Source organism: Mus musculus, chromosome 12, assembly GCF_000001635.26.
Source record: "Mus musculus strain C57BL/6J chromosome 12, GRCm38.p6 C57BL/6J".
NCBI lineage: Eukaryota > Metazoa > Chordata > Mammalia > Rodentia > Muridae > Mus > Mus musculus.
The window spans coordinates 113,913,670-113,931,454 of NC_000078.6; the positions used below are offsets into that span (position 1 = coordinate 113,913,670).

The window sequence follows — 17,785 nt, forward strand, 5'->3', positions numbered from 1 at the left end:
CTACATATACTCAAGTCTGGATAAAGGAGAGATTGTTGCAGTTAACTCGACTTGCACAATATATTTTGTACATTGTCAATGCTTTTGTTTGCATGGTGTCTTTTTCCTATCATTGCTGAAATGGGCACCTGTCATCCCTTTTTCCTTGAAAGGATGAGCTTCTACAAGACCACATATTGCACAGGCTTCTAAAACTGATGAATGACACTGAGAAGCATAAATCATTATATGGGAATTAAAAAACGGTGTCTAGAGGGCCTTGGTGCAGGGACAAGGTGCTATGGGGACTGATTATCAGTGATAACCTCTTGTATCGACTTAAATTCTTTTAAAGAATTTAAAATACATATACTGCATTCAAAGAACCATAGTGATTAGCAACAATCATGTTTCATACTGAATGTTTTACAATAGCTATTCTTTAGTCTAGTCCATATGTTCATCTTTGAGAAATAAGTTTCCTCAGATAATTGGCCTTATATAACTTACACACCTAGGAAGAGTTATCTAACACATTTCCATCAATTACAGTGTGAAAGAATAAGAAATTTGAAAAAGAAATGCCATGTTTCTGTGTCAACATTTCTAAAAATTCCTATCAAAAATAAAACAATATAGAGAAGACTGAAAAGTACAAAAGACCAGATGACATTAGCCAAAATGCTCAGTAGTAGAGAGGTGGAACTAGAAGAGACCATGTAGGTAGGCATGGTCCCCAGTTGAGGCAGGACCCATCCAACCATCTTTGAAATGCTTAACCCAGAATTGTTCCTGTCTAAAGGAAATGCAGGGACAATAATGGAACAGAGACTGAAAGACAGGCCACCCCATGACCAGCCCAACTTAGGATGCATTTTAAGCTTTCATACCAAATCCTGACACTATTACTGAGGCCATCTTGTCCCTGCATACAGGAGCCTGACATGGCTGTTCTTTGAAAAGCTCTACAAGCAACTGTCTGAGACAAATGCAGATACTTTCAGTCCACCATTGGAGTGAGTCTGGGGACCCCTATGAAAGATTTAGAGGAAGGACTGAAGGAAGTAAAGAAGATTTCAACCCCATAGAAAGAGCAAGAGTGTCAACTAACCAGGTTACTTCAGAATTCCCAAGACTAAACCAAAAACCAAGGAACATACATGGGCTGGTACATGGCCCTGGATCCATGTGTAGTAGAGGACTGCCTTGTCTGGCCTCAGTGGGAGAGGATAAGTTTAATTCTGTGGAAATTTGATGCCCCAGGTAAGAGTGATGGTGGTGGCAGTGAGAAGGGTGAGTAGGTGTGTGCAGGAGCACCCCTTCAGAGGGAGAGATGAGAGAAGAATTTGGGAATGGTGTAACAGAAAGAGGAGGACAACTTTTAAAATATAAATAAATAAAATAATTTAGAAAAGTTTTAAAAAAGAAAAAAGTATAAATGCAGTTATGAGCCTGGGTTTATAAATTGTTGTTTTAAGAGGAGAACACAGAGGTTTGTATGGAGGTGAAAACAAAACTTATAATTTGAACATTTGAGTGACACTCAGGCAAAACTAAGGCTATTGAGAAACAACGAATATACTTGCATCATGAAATGGGGGAATGATCTCTACATCAGATATACAAGGTTTTGGTTTGTCTATGCTTTGACTGAATCCAATAAGAATGCTTTGTTGGAAGATTGGTCCTCATGGTGGTAGTGTTAGGGTCTTGTTAGGCACAGAAAACAGTGACTAGTTAATGATCCATATGATACTCAGAAAGAATAAATATCTTTCTTGTGGTGTTCAGGTTAGCTTGTAGTACTGACAAATTACCATGTATCATGTTACCTTCAGTGGCGTCAACACTGATATGGGCACCTAAACCTCAAAATTGTGGAGATACATATGTCTTGTCTATACCTTTTATAAAATACACTGTATCAGACACCTTTATACAATAGAAAGGAGATTATATCAAATTTATATATAAATGTCACAAAAAGACATCATAGAGTGAGGCTTGATGTGAAAGCAATGTGGAGTCAGAGAAAAACACAAATTAAATTCATATAAAGAATTTGATGGTTAGCAGGAGGAAAAATTGAAGAATGAACTGCTCATAGGAAAACAGAGAGAGATGCAGACTGATGGAGAAACTTCTGGTTCTGACTAAAACTGGGGACCTTCTTGGAGGTCGTTCCCAGCATGGAACACAGAGTCTGAGAATCTTTGCTGACAAGGCATCCCACAGTGGAGGCATTGGCAAGGGGAAAGACTCATCCAGTAGCAATGTTCAGGACAGTCTAATAGCTGACTTGCTAGCAGCCTTGCTACTACTGTGTTTCTGACTTTCTAGCACTCAGACCATTTCTTGTTGCTCAGTGGCATCCAGGTGCTTCTTTATTTATACGTTTCACAGCAGAGAGAGACTAATGGTTATTCATGTGGTTATTAATTTATGCTTGACCTTTCATTACATGTCAAGGGTTACAAGTTCAGTCACAGTTAGAAAATGGAAACAGAATAGATTATTATTTTTATCAGGCTCATACTCCAATTTAAAGATTCTAAATAATGTCACGTCCAAAGCAAACACATCTAATTTATATCAACCAGATTTTACGTGGGGTGATGTTGGCTGTTTTAAAGCTCTTGAGACAAACAGAAAATTTCTGAACAGGTCTTTTTATGAGTAACAAATACTAATACCTAACTTCCTTTATTATTCCTCATCATTTTCGCTATGCAGTATGAGTGTTTATTTTAGTCATTTTGTCCTCTTTACTATACTCTATCCATCCATTGGTATAATCTGTATGAACCCTCATCTTCATAAAACATTTTCTTTCTTTTCTTTTTTTATAGGTTATTTTATTTATTTACATTTCAAATGTTATTCGCCTTCCCAGTTTCTCCTTCACAAGCCTCCTATTCCCACTCTTTCCCCTTGTCTCCATGAGGGTTCTACCCCACCTGTCTACCCACAGCTGACTCAGGAACCCCTACCCTGGGTCATCAAGCCTCCATAGGAACGAGGGGCTCCTCTCCCAGAGATGCCCAATAAGGCAATCCTTTACTACATATTCAGCTGGAGCTATCAATCCACCATGTGTACTCTTTGGTTGGTGATTTAGTCCTTGTGAGCTTTGTGTGTGTGTGTGTGTGGGGGGGTTCTGGTTGGTTGACATTGTTGTTCTTCATGCAGACTAAATAACCACTTACCACTTAAAGTGACCCAGCATGGGTATGCCTATTAAATAGTGACTCAGATATGACTTCTAAATCAGAATAAGCGCTTGATTCTGTAAGTCACTTTTGTCCATTGTGTTTTATATCAACAATAGAAAAGAAACTAATATGCCACTGCAGTGTGGTTTGATGCAACAGTTCATGAGAAGAAATGGATATATGTGTGGCACAGTCATATCCACTGGAAATGATGAAAGTCAAGAAGCCAGCAGAGCTGCTTGACACAGTTCCAGCAAAGCTGAGTGGATTGCTGCAACCACTGTCATTTTATCTCTAACTTTTAGGTTATGGCCTCTGTGTGTTTCATACTTGGGGACTTTCTGCATTATGATAGATTTTATGTTCTTCTATGAGAAAAATATGAGTCTTCTTTTTAAGAAAAATCATAAAATTAACTTAATTTGGCCACTATTTTGAAGTCTCCCTTTGCCCTGTACATTACTAAGCACAGAAAAGCACATAATTAGATTATGCCATTATTCTAGGTATATTCTTGGGTTATCTGCCCTTGAATAAACTTAAATATTATAATAGGTGAAGGGTAATGAGAAAAAAAATCAAATTCTAACAAGCCTGGAAAATAGGTTACATATACAAAGTCTTGTTTTTTTTTTTTACATATATATATATAAACTTAAAGCTTTCTGAAAATGTTGTCTAGACTTAGCATGGCTGGCAGAATAGACTTGGTCCTGAGAGGAGAGAGAGAATATCAGAAAAAGAGAGAAAGAGAAGAAAGGGAGGAAACGAGAGAGGGCTAATGGGTGAACAGAGGATCTGGATAAGGAAGATAAGCAAGATAACCACATTACCACAAAGCCAAAAGAGCTATATATTATAGGGATAAGAAACTGGGTGAAGGGGCATTAAAACAGCACTTAGGTTGGGCAGATTTAGGGTAGAGGGTAGGGTGAGAAGCATTATAATGAACTGATATAGGTTAAAAGAATTATTAACAGGAAGCACCTTCATGAATTTCTCATAGACAATGTAAGCAATATTTTGAAAATATTATGTAAGTATTTAATATTTTAATGAAAACCACTTGCAGCAACATTCTAGAAATACCCAACATCTCTCCCTCTCAAGTAAGTGTTCTTTTCAATTAACGACCTATCACAGAATCCAATTAGTGCTATAATGTGTGCATGTGTGTGGGACGATCCCCTAGAACAAGGAAAACAGATCAAATAATATACCCACAAATAAGAGTGATCGCCTTTAGCAGCAACCATCTATCACTAGGTCATCTGCCAAGGGTAAATCCTCAGAACCATTTCTCCTATCCTATGTGGAAACTTTAACAAGCTTGATGGGCAAGAAACCACAGTTCCAGTGGGATCAAGTGTACAGATTTTGTGTCATGACAAGTCACAATTCACAGCATTCCTGTTTGTTGGCTCTTGTGTTCTTGTTTCTGTGCCCCTTTCCATGTTATTTCCTAAGTTACTGGTTTGAATGTTAACCTAGGTGACTTGGGTACTAATGTTTTGGAATTAATATGCCTTCATAGTGAGAAATCATTCCATACATTAAGAGAGTAAGTCAAGTCAGCTCTTTAAGGAAGCAAGTGACTAGTTCTTGGTAATAGAGAAAGAACCAACCTCTCAAGCAGGACCATTTAACAGCTCAAACGCTCCACATATGCTGCCACATTTTAACTTCTTTCAGTTCCCAGGTCCAACTCTAATCAATTTATATAAAGACAGGCGTCTTAGTTAGGGTTTTACTGCTGTGAACAGATACCATGACCAAGGTAAATCTTATAAGGACAAAATTTAACTGGGTCTGCCTTACAGGTTAAGAGGTCCAGTCCATTATCATCAAATCAGGAGCAAAACAGCACACATGCAGGCCTGGCATAGGAAAATCTGAGAGTAAATTATCTTGTTCTGAAGGCAAACAGGAAATGTCTAGCTTCTAGGCAGCTAGGAGGAGGAACTAGGAGCCCACGCCCACAGTGACACACATCCTACATCAAGGCCACATCTACTTCAACAGGACCACACCTCCTAATCTTGCCATGATATTCAAACCACAACATTCTATTTCCTAGCCCACATAGGCTTGTTCAAACTCATGAGTCTATGGGGGCCATACCTAGCCAAAGCACAAGACAAAACACATTTAATAGAATTTCCAAAGTCCCCATAGTTTATAGCATACTCAACAATGTTAAAAATCAAAAAGTGGGGGGAAGTAACTTCTGAAATTCATGGAGTCTTATTACTGTAATCCCATACAAAGTAAAATATACTGCACCAAATTAAGACAGAATACCAGCTAGGCAAAGTCCAAACTCCACCTCTCCATGTCTTATGTCAAAGCAGTCTTCATATCTTTGACTTCTTTCATCCATTTTGACTGTTGTTGACAGATTTGGCATTCAGCAGCAACAAACTTCATTCTCTTGGGCTTGTTCCACTCCCTGTTAGAAGCTTTCCTCAGCAGTTATACCCCAGATCTTACATCATTAACATCTTGGGGTTTCCAAGGCAACTCTAACTTACAGCTTCTTGTTCCAATGTCTGGAATGCACTCATGATCTTCTGGGTTTTTCAAGAGGGCTTGGGTATTACAAACTTTTGGGTTAATATCCATTCATTTTTTTCTAGTTCAATCCACTTGCCTAAGAATTTCATGAAGCCATTGTTTTTAATAGCTGGGTAGTACTTCACTGTGTATATGTACCACATTTTCTGTATCCGTGCTTCTGTTGAGGGACATCTGTGGTGTTTTCAGCTTCTGGCTGCTATGAACATAGTTGTGTATGTGTCCTTATTACATGGGATGTTGTTGCGCTCACCTCGTCCAGCATGAAACAACGCAACATGGTTGGATTCTTCTCAACAGCCTTTTTTCCTGGCATGCCTCGCTGTTACGGGAACTGCGGAAATCCAGGGAGGACTGCTTATATACAGCCCAGCACTGGGGAGAGCTATGTGTCCTCCTGGGATTGGTCAGTCTACCGGCACTTTGATTTGTATGCACCCGCTCAGGAGGGGTTGGCACCAGATTCGGGCTAGGGCCTACGCAGTGGCGTTGTTTACAGAGAAGGTGCACTGGAGGCCGGCGCCATCTTTTAGGCGCCCGGCTGCCTACATCTCCCCCTTTTTTGTTTAATAATATGATGCTGGACTAGGTCTGGGCAATCTGTCCATCGGCCACGGCTCCTGTCTTAGGTCGATCCTTTCATGTCACAGCCTTACCCGTCCTAGGGTTACCCTATAGCCTCCAGGCCCCATGTCTTAGGTTGGTCTGTGCGTAAGGAAAGTTGCCTGTCACTGGATACCATGGATCTGTGTGACTACAACTGCCAGATGACCTAGGGCGAACTCTTAATTTTTTAAAGAGGCCAGCCAAACATTGGGAGATGCGCCATCTTTAATCACCATCAATGCTTGGTACACCACTGCCTTATACTGAGCGTGCTCTCGTTTGAATCGACACAATAGCCAGATACAAAAGACACAACCCAGGAGGACCACTGTCCCCCAGGCAAACATTCCCGCCCATTCCTTAAAAAATGAGAAGGCATTGGTGATCCAGGAGGTGAAGTCCCCCAAGGTGACGGCTTCCAGTCGAGTGCTGTTGAGTTTTGCAATCTGGAGGAGCAGCTTTCTGGACAACTGCTCCGCTTTAGCCGACCAATTTCCTACTCAGATAAGAGGCAAATCTGTTCAAGAGACTGAGAGAAATTAGCTTGTACAACTTTATACAAGGGGCACCTAATGGGCATAGGTGGCAAACATTTCAAAATCTACTATAGGCACAAAGGTGGGAAGTTTCACAACCACAGCAGTATACCCTGCCAACACTCTGCTAAAAACATGTCGTTCTGGAACTATTACAATCTATATTTCTGTTGGGGGGGAGCAATTTTCGTGTCAGCCTCTCTGGTACCCAAATCAGGTGTTCTTGACCTTGTGGAAAAACACAAACAGCTCCCCTGGATCTTGAAATAATGGGATCTGGGTCATACCATTTTCCAGTTAGGACATCTTTCCATTTGACATCCTGTTTAAGGATAGGCGAGGTCATAGCATGCCTATCTGCAGCCAAACGACCATGTTTGTCCAGAATCAAAAAATTTAAAGTAAAGATGGCTAAAGATAATTGTTCTTTGAGTGGCCGACCATTGACAATTCCCCCTTTTTGTTTTTGTAAGAGTTCTTTTAAGGTTCGATATGCTCTTTCCACAATGCCTTGGCCCTGTGGATTGTAGGGAAGGCCAGTAGAGTGACTAACCTGAATTATTTTGCAAAAGGTTTGGAATGATTTTGATGTATATGTGGGGCCATTATCAGTTTTTAAACTATCTGGCCTTCCCCAAGCTGCCCAGGCTTCTAGGCAATGGCCAACCACGTTGCGGGATTTCTCACCGGACATGGGGAAGGCGAAAATGACACCTGAACAGGTGTCAATTGAAAGATGAACATATTTTAATCTTCCAAATGCTGAGACATGAGTAACATCCATTTGCCACAGTTTTAGAGGAAGCAATCCACGAGGGTTAATACCAACATGAGGAGGGTGGTGAAGTTGTACACACTGTGGACATTGTAACACCACATCTCGTGCTGAGGCTCGAGAGATATCAAATTTCTGCTGTGTGGCAGCAGGAACATGATACAATCGATGAAAATCTTTTGCAAGCTCCAGTGGGGTGGCGTGAAAAATAAATTCCATGCGAGTGCTAGCGTCCACTAAGGCATTTCTTTCAGCCATAGGACCTCTCAAGGTAGAGTGAGCTCGAATATGTTGAATAAAGAATTTATGTGTTCTTTTCCAAATCAAGTTTTGTAACTCTAATAAGATGGTGCACACAGGGCTGGTAGGTCTAATGGGTCCTGCAATTTCTAATGCACGCACTGCATTTACTACATAAGCTGAATCAGAGACTAGATTAAAAGATTCCTTAAAAGCTTTGAATACTTCCAACACAATTTTACATTCAGTAAGTTGTGGGGTTCCAGGATTGTATTGAAAAAGAATGGGTTTTTGAGAATTAACTACATCGTCACCAACACCTGTTTTAGAACCATCTGTATAAATATCCAATGCACCCAATATGGGTTTAGATGCTGTGACTTTGGGGAAAATCACTGGATGTTCACTAAAAAATTGTAGCAAAGGATCTTTGGGATAATGATTATCTAATTCCCCATCAAAACTACAGTGCAATAGGGCCCAATCATCTATCAAAGAACTTAGGATCTGTATTTGATTAGCATTATAAGGTGTAATGATTTTCTGAGGGGGTGCTCCAAAGTGTTGAATGCACGATTTAATGCCCAAAATCGCTAATTGAGCTACAGCAATGGCATAATATTCAAGGGTTTTATTGGGAGACACATGAGGATAAATCCACAATAGGGGACCTGACTGCCACAACACTCCTGTAGGTTGACGGAGTGTCTTCAAAATGCGTAAGAGGATGTCCTCTCCTTCTTTCCATCTATACAGCTTGGCCTTTTCTAATCACTTTTCTACCTTTTCTAATGCTACTCGGGCCTCAGAGGTGAGAGCACGAGGTGACGAAAGCTGTGGATCGCCCTTCAATATATCAAAAAGAGGGATTAATTCAAAATTTGATAACCTCATATATGGACGAATCCAATTTATATCACCTAGCAATTTCTGGAAATCATTTAATGTTTTTAAATGATCTTTACGTAATTCTATCTTTTGAGGTGCTACATTATGTGAAGTACCTCAGGTACCCAAAAACTCTCCTAATTTCCCATCTGAACTTTGTCAGGAGCTATAAATAATTGGGTTTTTTTCTAATTTTTTTTCTTTTTTCTTTTCTCTTTTTTTTTTCTTTTGTTGACCAATGCTCCTTTTTTTTATCGGGTTGGCTCTATATGGCCAATCCAGATCATACCTATCCTTCTCATATTGAGCTGCCTCTTCTTCTAGGTCAGCTTCCTCATCTTTACTGAGCTCCGAGTCACTGGAAGCAGAGCTTGATAAATTTAAATCCTTTAGAGAGGGATATATCTTCACTATTTCCTTTTCTTTTTCACTAATTACTTTTATTTTTCCTCCCTTTTCTTTTCCTTTTTCTTTCTCGCTATTTCCTTTTCCTTTTGAATTTGCCTTTTCTCCCTTTTCCTTTTCTCTCTCTTTTTCACCCCTTTTCTTTCTTTTGCTTATGTGTTTTCTATCTTCCTTTGACATACATTCTTGTTATTCCATGAGAATTTTCTGACCTGCCTTAACTGCTTCTATCAAACAAAAGCAGAGGCCAGAAATTACAAAAAAAAAAAAAAAAAAAAAAAAAAAAAAAAAAAAAAACGCTAAGAGCTACCCACACTGGGTCTACTGGCGAGAAAAACATATCCCTCCTTTTAACCAGGGATCAATTTGGGAGACTTCCAGGTACTGCCGTTCCTCAGCTGAAGAGTTCTGAATCCACGAGATCCTCGGGTCCCCGTGCTGGCCACCAATTTGTTGTGCTCACCTCGTCCAGCAAGAAAAAAACACAACATGGTCAGATTCTTCTCAACAGCCTTTTGTATTTCAGAAAACCTAGATGCTACTGGAACTCCAGAAACCCAGGGAGGACTGCCTATATACACCCCAGCACTGGGGAGAGCTATGTGTCCTCCTGGGATTGGTCAGTCTGCCGGCACCCACTCGGGAGGGGTTGGTGCCAGATTCTGGCTAGTGCCTGCTCAGTGTCATTGTTTAAGGTGAAGGTGCACTGGAGGCCAGCACCATTTTTTTGGGTGCCCGGCTGCCTACAGGAGGCACTCACTGATAAGTGGATATTAGCCCAAAAGCTCAGAATATCCAAGATACAATTCACAGACCACATGAAGCTCAAGAAGAAGGAAGACCAAAGGTTGGATACTTGGGTCCTTCTTACAGTGGGAAGCAAAATACCCATGTTTAGTAATACAGAGAAAAACTGTGGAGCAGAAACTGAAGGAGAGGCCATCCAGAGACTGCCCAACCTGGAGATCCATCCCATGTACATACACCAAACCCAGACACGATTATGTGCTTGCTGACAGGAGTCCGATACAGCTGTCTCCTGAGAAGCTCTGCCAGTTCCTAACAAGCACAGAGGTGGACGCTCTATGCCAACTATTGGACTGAGCACTGGGAGCCCAATGGAGAAGCTAGAGAAGGGACCGAAAGAGCTGAAGGGGTTCGCAACCCCATAGGATGAACAACAATATGAATCACCCAGAACCCCCAGAGCTCCCACGGATATGTAGTAGAGAATGGCCTTGTTGGACATCAATGAGAGGAGAGGTCCTTGTTCCTGTGATGGCTCAATGCCCCAGTGAAAATGAATGCCAGGTTGGGGAGTGAGTAGGTTGGTGAACAGGAGGAGTGGGGATGGGATAGGAGGGTTTTGGAGGAGAAACCAGGAAAGAGGATGCCATTTGAAATGCAAATAAAGAAAATATCTAATAAAACAATTTTTAAAAAAAGAGGGCTTGGATCACATTAAAAACTCTGCCCTCTCTAACTCTCTAGGCTCTGATTAACTCCACTACACTGTTGCTTCTCTTCTTGGTCATCATCCTGTGATTCTGGTATCTTCAATACATTGAGGTCTTCAACTGAAACTACATTATGCCAATAGCCTCTCATAGGCTTTCTTCATTGTGACATGCCTCAGCTTCTTCAGTTCTTCAATCCTGGGCCATCAACTCAGGCTGAACCTTCTCCATTGGCTTTTCCTGGCCTCTCACAGTACCAAACCTCAGCTGCTCTCAATGGTCCCTTCATACCTTCAAAACAAGTACCCTCTGGGTGATTCTTACACATTGCCAAGTCCTGCTGCAGCAGGAGGTACAACATTGACTATCTCTGGAATACAGATTCTTTGAACTTTCAGAAAACACTTCCCAGAAGATTTCATCTAGGTAATGCTGAGGTCTTAATCACCACTAATTTCTTAATTCCAGCTAACCAGCATCAATTGTCACAGAAGACCCTTCTATTCTGGACTGTAAAGCCAGTTCCACATGGCCAAATCTTTAGAGTTTTGCTTCTTGCTATAGCTGGAACATAGACACTTTTTTTGTATTACATTACCACAAGATTTTTGTTTTCCAGCTCCTTCATTGCCTAAGCTTCTCTGTCCTAAAACTTGTTCTGTAGATTGACCATGAACTCATAGTTCTCCATGGCTCTGTCTGCTAAATGCTGAGATTAAAATGTGTGTACCATCACATATATATTTAAGCTTTTCTCTACCTAGAATATGTTCTTTCCCAGATGGCCTTGAATTCAGAGATCTGCTTGCCTTTGTCTCCTGGGATTAAAGGTTTGAAACACCTTGCCTTAACTTGCTTCAAGATTATCACTCCCTTAATCAGTTTATCTCCTAGAACATAAGATTCAGCTCCCTTCTACTTTCTACTTCCAGTGCCCTTTAAATACTTGAACCCTACTAAAATGTCCTAGTTGATCACATGAAAAACCATCTTTATTGCATCCAAATTGAATGGTGGTCTGTCCCTGGGAGGTGCTACAATAGTTATTCCTTATAAATAGGAAGGGGTGACCTTAAATGATACTCTAACGAATTCATTAATACCTTCTGATTTTTCTCTTGGTTTTAGCAGTCTGGCAAGGAGACTTTGCATTTTCAAAAGCAAGCTAAGCTGTTCAATAAAAATCAGAGCAGTTTCCTCTTGAATCACCATTTTATTCAAGGTTTCCATCAGCTAGGATAAGAAAGCTTCAAAAGTCCTTCTCTCTAATAACCATTAATCCTGTTGTCTTAACATCAGAGGAATGATCTTTCTCCATGGTGCTACAGAGATAACTGAGCACTGAGTGAGAACCTCCTTCCTAAGATGTAGCTGGTCTTTAGCTAGAATCCAGTCTCCAGTTCCCATTAAAATATCCATAGTCATCCTAGTTGCTCTCCTTCCAACTTTTTATGAGACTCTATACTTTTTTATAATTCCTCATACTCAACTGCCCAAAGCAGTATGTTTCAGCCCAGTCAAATATGACAGCAACCTGAATACACAGGAATCATCCACCTGTTAGTCAGACTTTCCACTTAAATTATTGTATGTGTCTCTAGGCCTGTTCAAGAGGACCAACAAATGTTTTCTGAACACACAGCATGTCCCCTATCTGTTAGCACAATCACATGGGTATGGCTTGGAGACACAGAGCCCTGAGGACTATAGGTCCTCAGGACTTCATGCAGTTGTGGAACTTTGCTCTTCCTGTTGCCTTCACATCACTCTTCATCTAAGAATTTTATGAAATCTCTAAAGGTGTCTCTACCTCCTCACTAGACTGTATCACTTGCAATCACAAAATAGTGTTTGATCGTTTTCAATTATGAAGCTGGAACAGATTAATGATTTAATCACCACTCTAGAAAAGAATGTAGACATTTAGATTTTCAATGCAGGCTGAACCTTCCTCATTCGCTCTTCCTGGCCTCTCACAGTACCAAGCCTGTGCTGCTCTCAATGGCCCCTTCATACCTTCAAAACAAGTACCCTCTGGGTGATTCTTACACATTGCCAAGTCCTGCTGCCGCAGGAGGTACAACTTGACTATCTCTGGAACACAGATTGTTTGTACTCTGAGAAAACACTTCCCAGAAGATTTCATCAACCACGAGTCTTGGAAAGCATTCGGAAAAAGTTAATTATTACTAAAATTAAGTAATGGTATTTTTTTAGTGGCTCTTATATAGAAACAATTTGATGTTGAGAAAGGCACACTCTTATTACTTGAGATGGGAGTTTTTGAGTTTAGGGAACCATGATATTTGCAGCCTAACCAGCATTATCTGACATGACTCTTACTGAGTTTGGACTGGTGATGATTAATTTCTTGTACACATTTTTGCCCTCACCTTCTCAAATTTGCTGATGAGTAGGTGTGCATTCAGAGGATTTAAAGTAGAAATAATTGATTGTTTCAAGTTTTCATCTCCAGGAGCTCCCAGAGATCCAAAGTAAGTGACACTTTTGGTCTCCCTATCAAGTGCTTATCCCCTTCAGCTCCTTCGTTCCTATCCCCAACTCTTCCATAGTTGTCTCTGACCTCAGTTCAATGGTTGACTGTAAATATTTGCATCTGTCTCAGTCAGCTGCTGGTAGATCCTCTCAGAGAACAGCTATGCTAGGCACATGTCTGTGCCAGGGCACTCTGGTGGAGTCAGCTTGTGAGGAAGAAATGCCAAAAAGCTGCTCATGAGAAATGAATTTCTAGGACTCTCCTCCTGGATGTCTGACGAAAGTCAGCTCTCCAGTTTGGCTCAGTTTGACAGGTGAAAAGCCTGAAAGCTGTTTTACGAGGATAAGAGTTCCATGCAAATTCCCCTCCCGGAGTTATGGCGTTTTTTCCCTAACCCATAAAATTAATTTTCCAAATCCACATTAGTCTAGTGTATGGATCCATGTGTACTCTATATAGTATTACCTTATAGTAAATGCCTTTTAAGATTGTATTCTAACATAGCTAAAGCCTTTTCCCAGTGTTCTTAGATTCCAGATAGCAGCAAGGAGCTTAACCCATTCAGTAACTAATTAAGCACTAACATAGAACAATAAAGCACTAGCCATTAACTCAGCTGTCTGCAGAAAGAGACTAAAAGTCTCACTGAGGTAGAAATATTTACTACAAACTACATTCCACACCAGAGCAAGTTGATATACTATCCTGATAATGGAAATTTTCCAAACTGATAAGTATTAACAAGGCCTAGAGAATTTCAGGGTCAGTGACATTACATTACTCTTAAGGCCTGTCAAGAGTTAACAACCCCCTGATGCTATTAACCCTAAAGTGTGAAATTCTTGCCTGGCATTAGGCTGATCCTAGGCAGGGCTTGTTATCCCTACTATAAACATTTAATTAGTTCCTGCAAATTCCTTTCTGCTGTAACTGGTGAATCTCAGTGTATCTTGTCTTCTTGTGATTTGTATCTTCTGATAATTCGTTGTAATATAAGTCTGAAGCTCAACCAGAACATTACATTCAGATTCAACACCACTCTCACGTGTTTGTCTGTCTGTCACATCCGACTCTTTTTGCCTATCTGCCTAAGAAATCCCATTCCACACACACACCAGGGACCCAGAGGGTCTGTGGCATGTCTGCAAGCACAACATAGCTTCAGTAACACTGAGAGGGTTTGGTACCTGCTGATGTGATGGATGCCAAGTTGGGCCTGTCACTGGATGGTCTTTCATTCAGTCTCTACTCCATTTTTGTTCCTGATTTTCTTTTACACAGGAATGATTCTGGGTTAAAAAAAAGTTGAAAGTGGGTTGGGAACTCCATCCATCCACTGGAGTCTGGCACCATCATCATGATCTTTATCATTCTCAGTATTTAAAGCCTCAAGAAAAATAGAAAATATAATGGTGTATTTATTTATTTTTAGGCTTATGATCTAATGACGGAGTATCTTCTCCATGATCTCTTCCTGCTAAGAGCAGGGAAAAGTGTCTTTCTCATGAGGCTTGACAGTATGTCAAGCTTTCCTAAAAACACTCCAACAAAAGAAACCTTAATAGGCAGAGTATTAGGTATGCTCTTCTAATATCAAACATGGATATCCTTTTCTCATCCGGTCCAGGTTTCTAAATCCAAACTCCCTTGGTCTGGAAACCAATTATTACTTTGATGCACAAAATTTAAGAGAGCAGCCAATTGAGAAGTGCTGACTTTGATTCCCCTATTTTATAAAGCAGATTGTATTCTCTGCACTAAAGCCCTTATTCTATAGAATACTTATGACCAGTGACTTGTTTATAGTTCTTGTCCTTTCATCCTTCTCTATCCCATCAATTTCTTATACAGGAGGCTTGCCAAGCAATTCACTGAATTCTTATTCTTACCCCATGTAGACATACCTCTGTGGGTCCCTGTTCATGAATGAGATGCCAGGGGCCTTCAATGGTAGAGGGTCAGAGGGTCTTTGCTGACAAAGTACCCCTCATAACAGATGAGGAATTGGGGAAGGGAGGTAGGAGTGAGTATTACAATAGTGTCCAAGGGATTCTTACTGTTCTAACAATCATATTCCTTCTGAAGCTCTGACAGACCAGAAAAATGGTGCCTTCTCCCTCCCCTCTCTCTCCATGTTTCATAGAACAAAAATAGGCTGATAATTATCTAAGAAGTATAAATTACATGTTTGATATTTAATTATATGTCCAGGTTTATATGTTTAGTCACAATTAGAAAATACAAACAGAACAGATTTAATTTCTATTATCAGCCCTATACCTCCAATTTAACAAATCTAAAGTATGTTTCCTCCCAAGCAAACATTTATTTTATGGCACCTGCTTCTAGGCTGGAAGTTTTTGCAGTTTTAAAGCACTCCAGACAAACTGCAACTATTTGAGTTCATCTCTTTATGAATAGAAAATATTAACACTTAACTTCTTTTACTATACCCAACCTTACTTTGTCTGAGATTCCAAAATAATCTTTTATAAGCTAAGAAAATGCACAGCTCTGAAGTTATATGCTCCTCCATGCTCTCGATTTGACTAATGCATATGCATTTGTGCTATGATAATCATTTGCTGAATACACAAAATATAGGTTTCAATAAACCTTATAAAATGAATAAAAAAACTTGTTGAAAACACCATATATGTATTGTCTGATAAGCAATGATGTTGTAGTGATTTTTATTATTTGGGCCAGTAGGAGTCAGTAAAAAGTGCTCCCCCATATAAAACTGTGCTAAAGATATTTGTAAATTATCCCTTATTTCTTTTGCAAGGGTTATTTTCTGTGCTATTCAATGCATACAAAGTACAGTTCTTTGTTAAGAAGAAGAGAGAGAAACAGTGAGAGAGAGAAAGAGAGAGAGAGAGAGAGAGAGAGAGAGAGAGAGAGAGAGAGAGAGAGAGAGAGAGAGAGAGAGAGAGAGAGAGAAAGGATGGAGAGACAGAGGCTCCAGAGACTCAAACTCTTACAAGAGACTGATAGGATAAAAAGACACAGGGAGAATTAAATGGAGACTAGAGAATTCAAGTCTTAGTTTACCTTTGGATAAATAATACAAAGTGACTTCACAATTTGGCTCTAGATTGCTCTCACTGAGGGGAGCTACCTTTTTTTTCTGAAGTTTCTGTGCTTTCCCAGAAGAAACAAAAGTTACTTAAATGAAATGGAGCCAAAGTGTAATTAGGATAAACTCATTCACTCTTGATTAGTATCAAGAAATATCCATGGTGTCCTGAGCATGGATCTCATTCCGGATCTTGGGCAAATGTTAATGAATGAGTGTTGTTCAAGTCTGTGAGACCAGTTATACTAAATCCTTAAATACCCTGGAATAAGATTGAGCTAGCAATACACTCTCAATAAAAGAAAAGGAAATACCAGAAATCTTTCTTTCTATTGAGTCTCTTGCATCTATTTTGCATGATTCACTGACCCATGGTGATGGATTATGTGATACACATCCATCAAAATAGTTTTAAAAAACTTTTAATGCAGTAATATTTGCAGTCATTAGTGAAGTATGCCAAAATCTTGCCCATGAAGCTCTCATTTATAATAGATAATGATCTCGAAAAATTGTTATAGAAAATGGGATTGAGAGCCATCCCACTACAGGAATAATAGGCATTGTGGCAACTATGTATGAAATTAAACCCTTTGACTGGCAAGCCATTCTGAACAATTCTCACTACCCATAAGATTAGTCTGTGTCTGCAATCAGGAATAGATGAATGACTGCCCATGGATGCTCACAACCAAAGTCAGGAACACCCCCTTCCACAACATTACTTACCATCAGTCTATCATCCCCAAATATTCCAAAATGAGTTCATACAACTTGCCGGCTCCAAAGCTGCTATATGTACTTGGAATAAAGTTTCTCATAATATTACTCCCCTAGGCTTCTGTCTCATTATCAGATAAAAATCTACACAGCTCTTTATGACTTTGCTGATCATCAGTAAGAAATTGTATTTAATAAAATAAAAATACCAAAGCTGTTTCCATCTTGTCTCTTTTATCACCTAAAGAAAATTGTAAAAAAAAAATCATTCCATAGTAGGTAATAATTCTCATATTATTGATGATTTGATAAAACCATGAACAACTGTGAAACATAAGGCTCAGTTATGCCAGTATTCTCATGTCTTCCTATGTGGTTCAAATGTGGAAGAAAAAGGCCATATTTGAAAACAATATATATTAAAACTTGCTATTCATTCTTATTACAGTAAACCTTCCTCTAATATATCTGTAAAATATGAAAATATTTTTTACTGTTCAAGTCAATGTTGATCTAGTATTGTTAAAACAGATAATTCAGTTCCAAGAAAGGGGATAGCACACCAGGGCTGCTGATCACAAGATCAGACCTCTTTCATTCCCAGCTAAGTATCCCATTGCCCTGGCCCAGTGTTATCTAAGCAGGAGGCCAGTTGTTCCCAGAGCAGGAAACTCCATACACTCAGTTCTCCACCACATGTCATGCAGCTGCATCCCTAATCCAGAAATAATAAAAGATTTGACTACTACTACCAAAAGCAATTTATATTTAGATATATTAATAAGTTCAGGTAAACTTATAACATAAGATTCTATAG

At 39.7% G+C, this 17,785-nt stretch overlaps 1 gene; it reads right to left on the reverse strand.

The window, feature by feature from the left end:
- The window catches only part of Igh (immunoglobulin heavy chain complex), a 2,751,187-nt gene that overhangs the window by 654,902 nt on the left and 2,078,500 nt on the right, over nt 1-17,785 (reverse strand).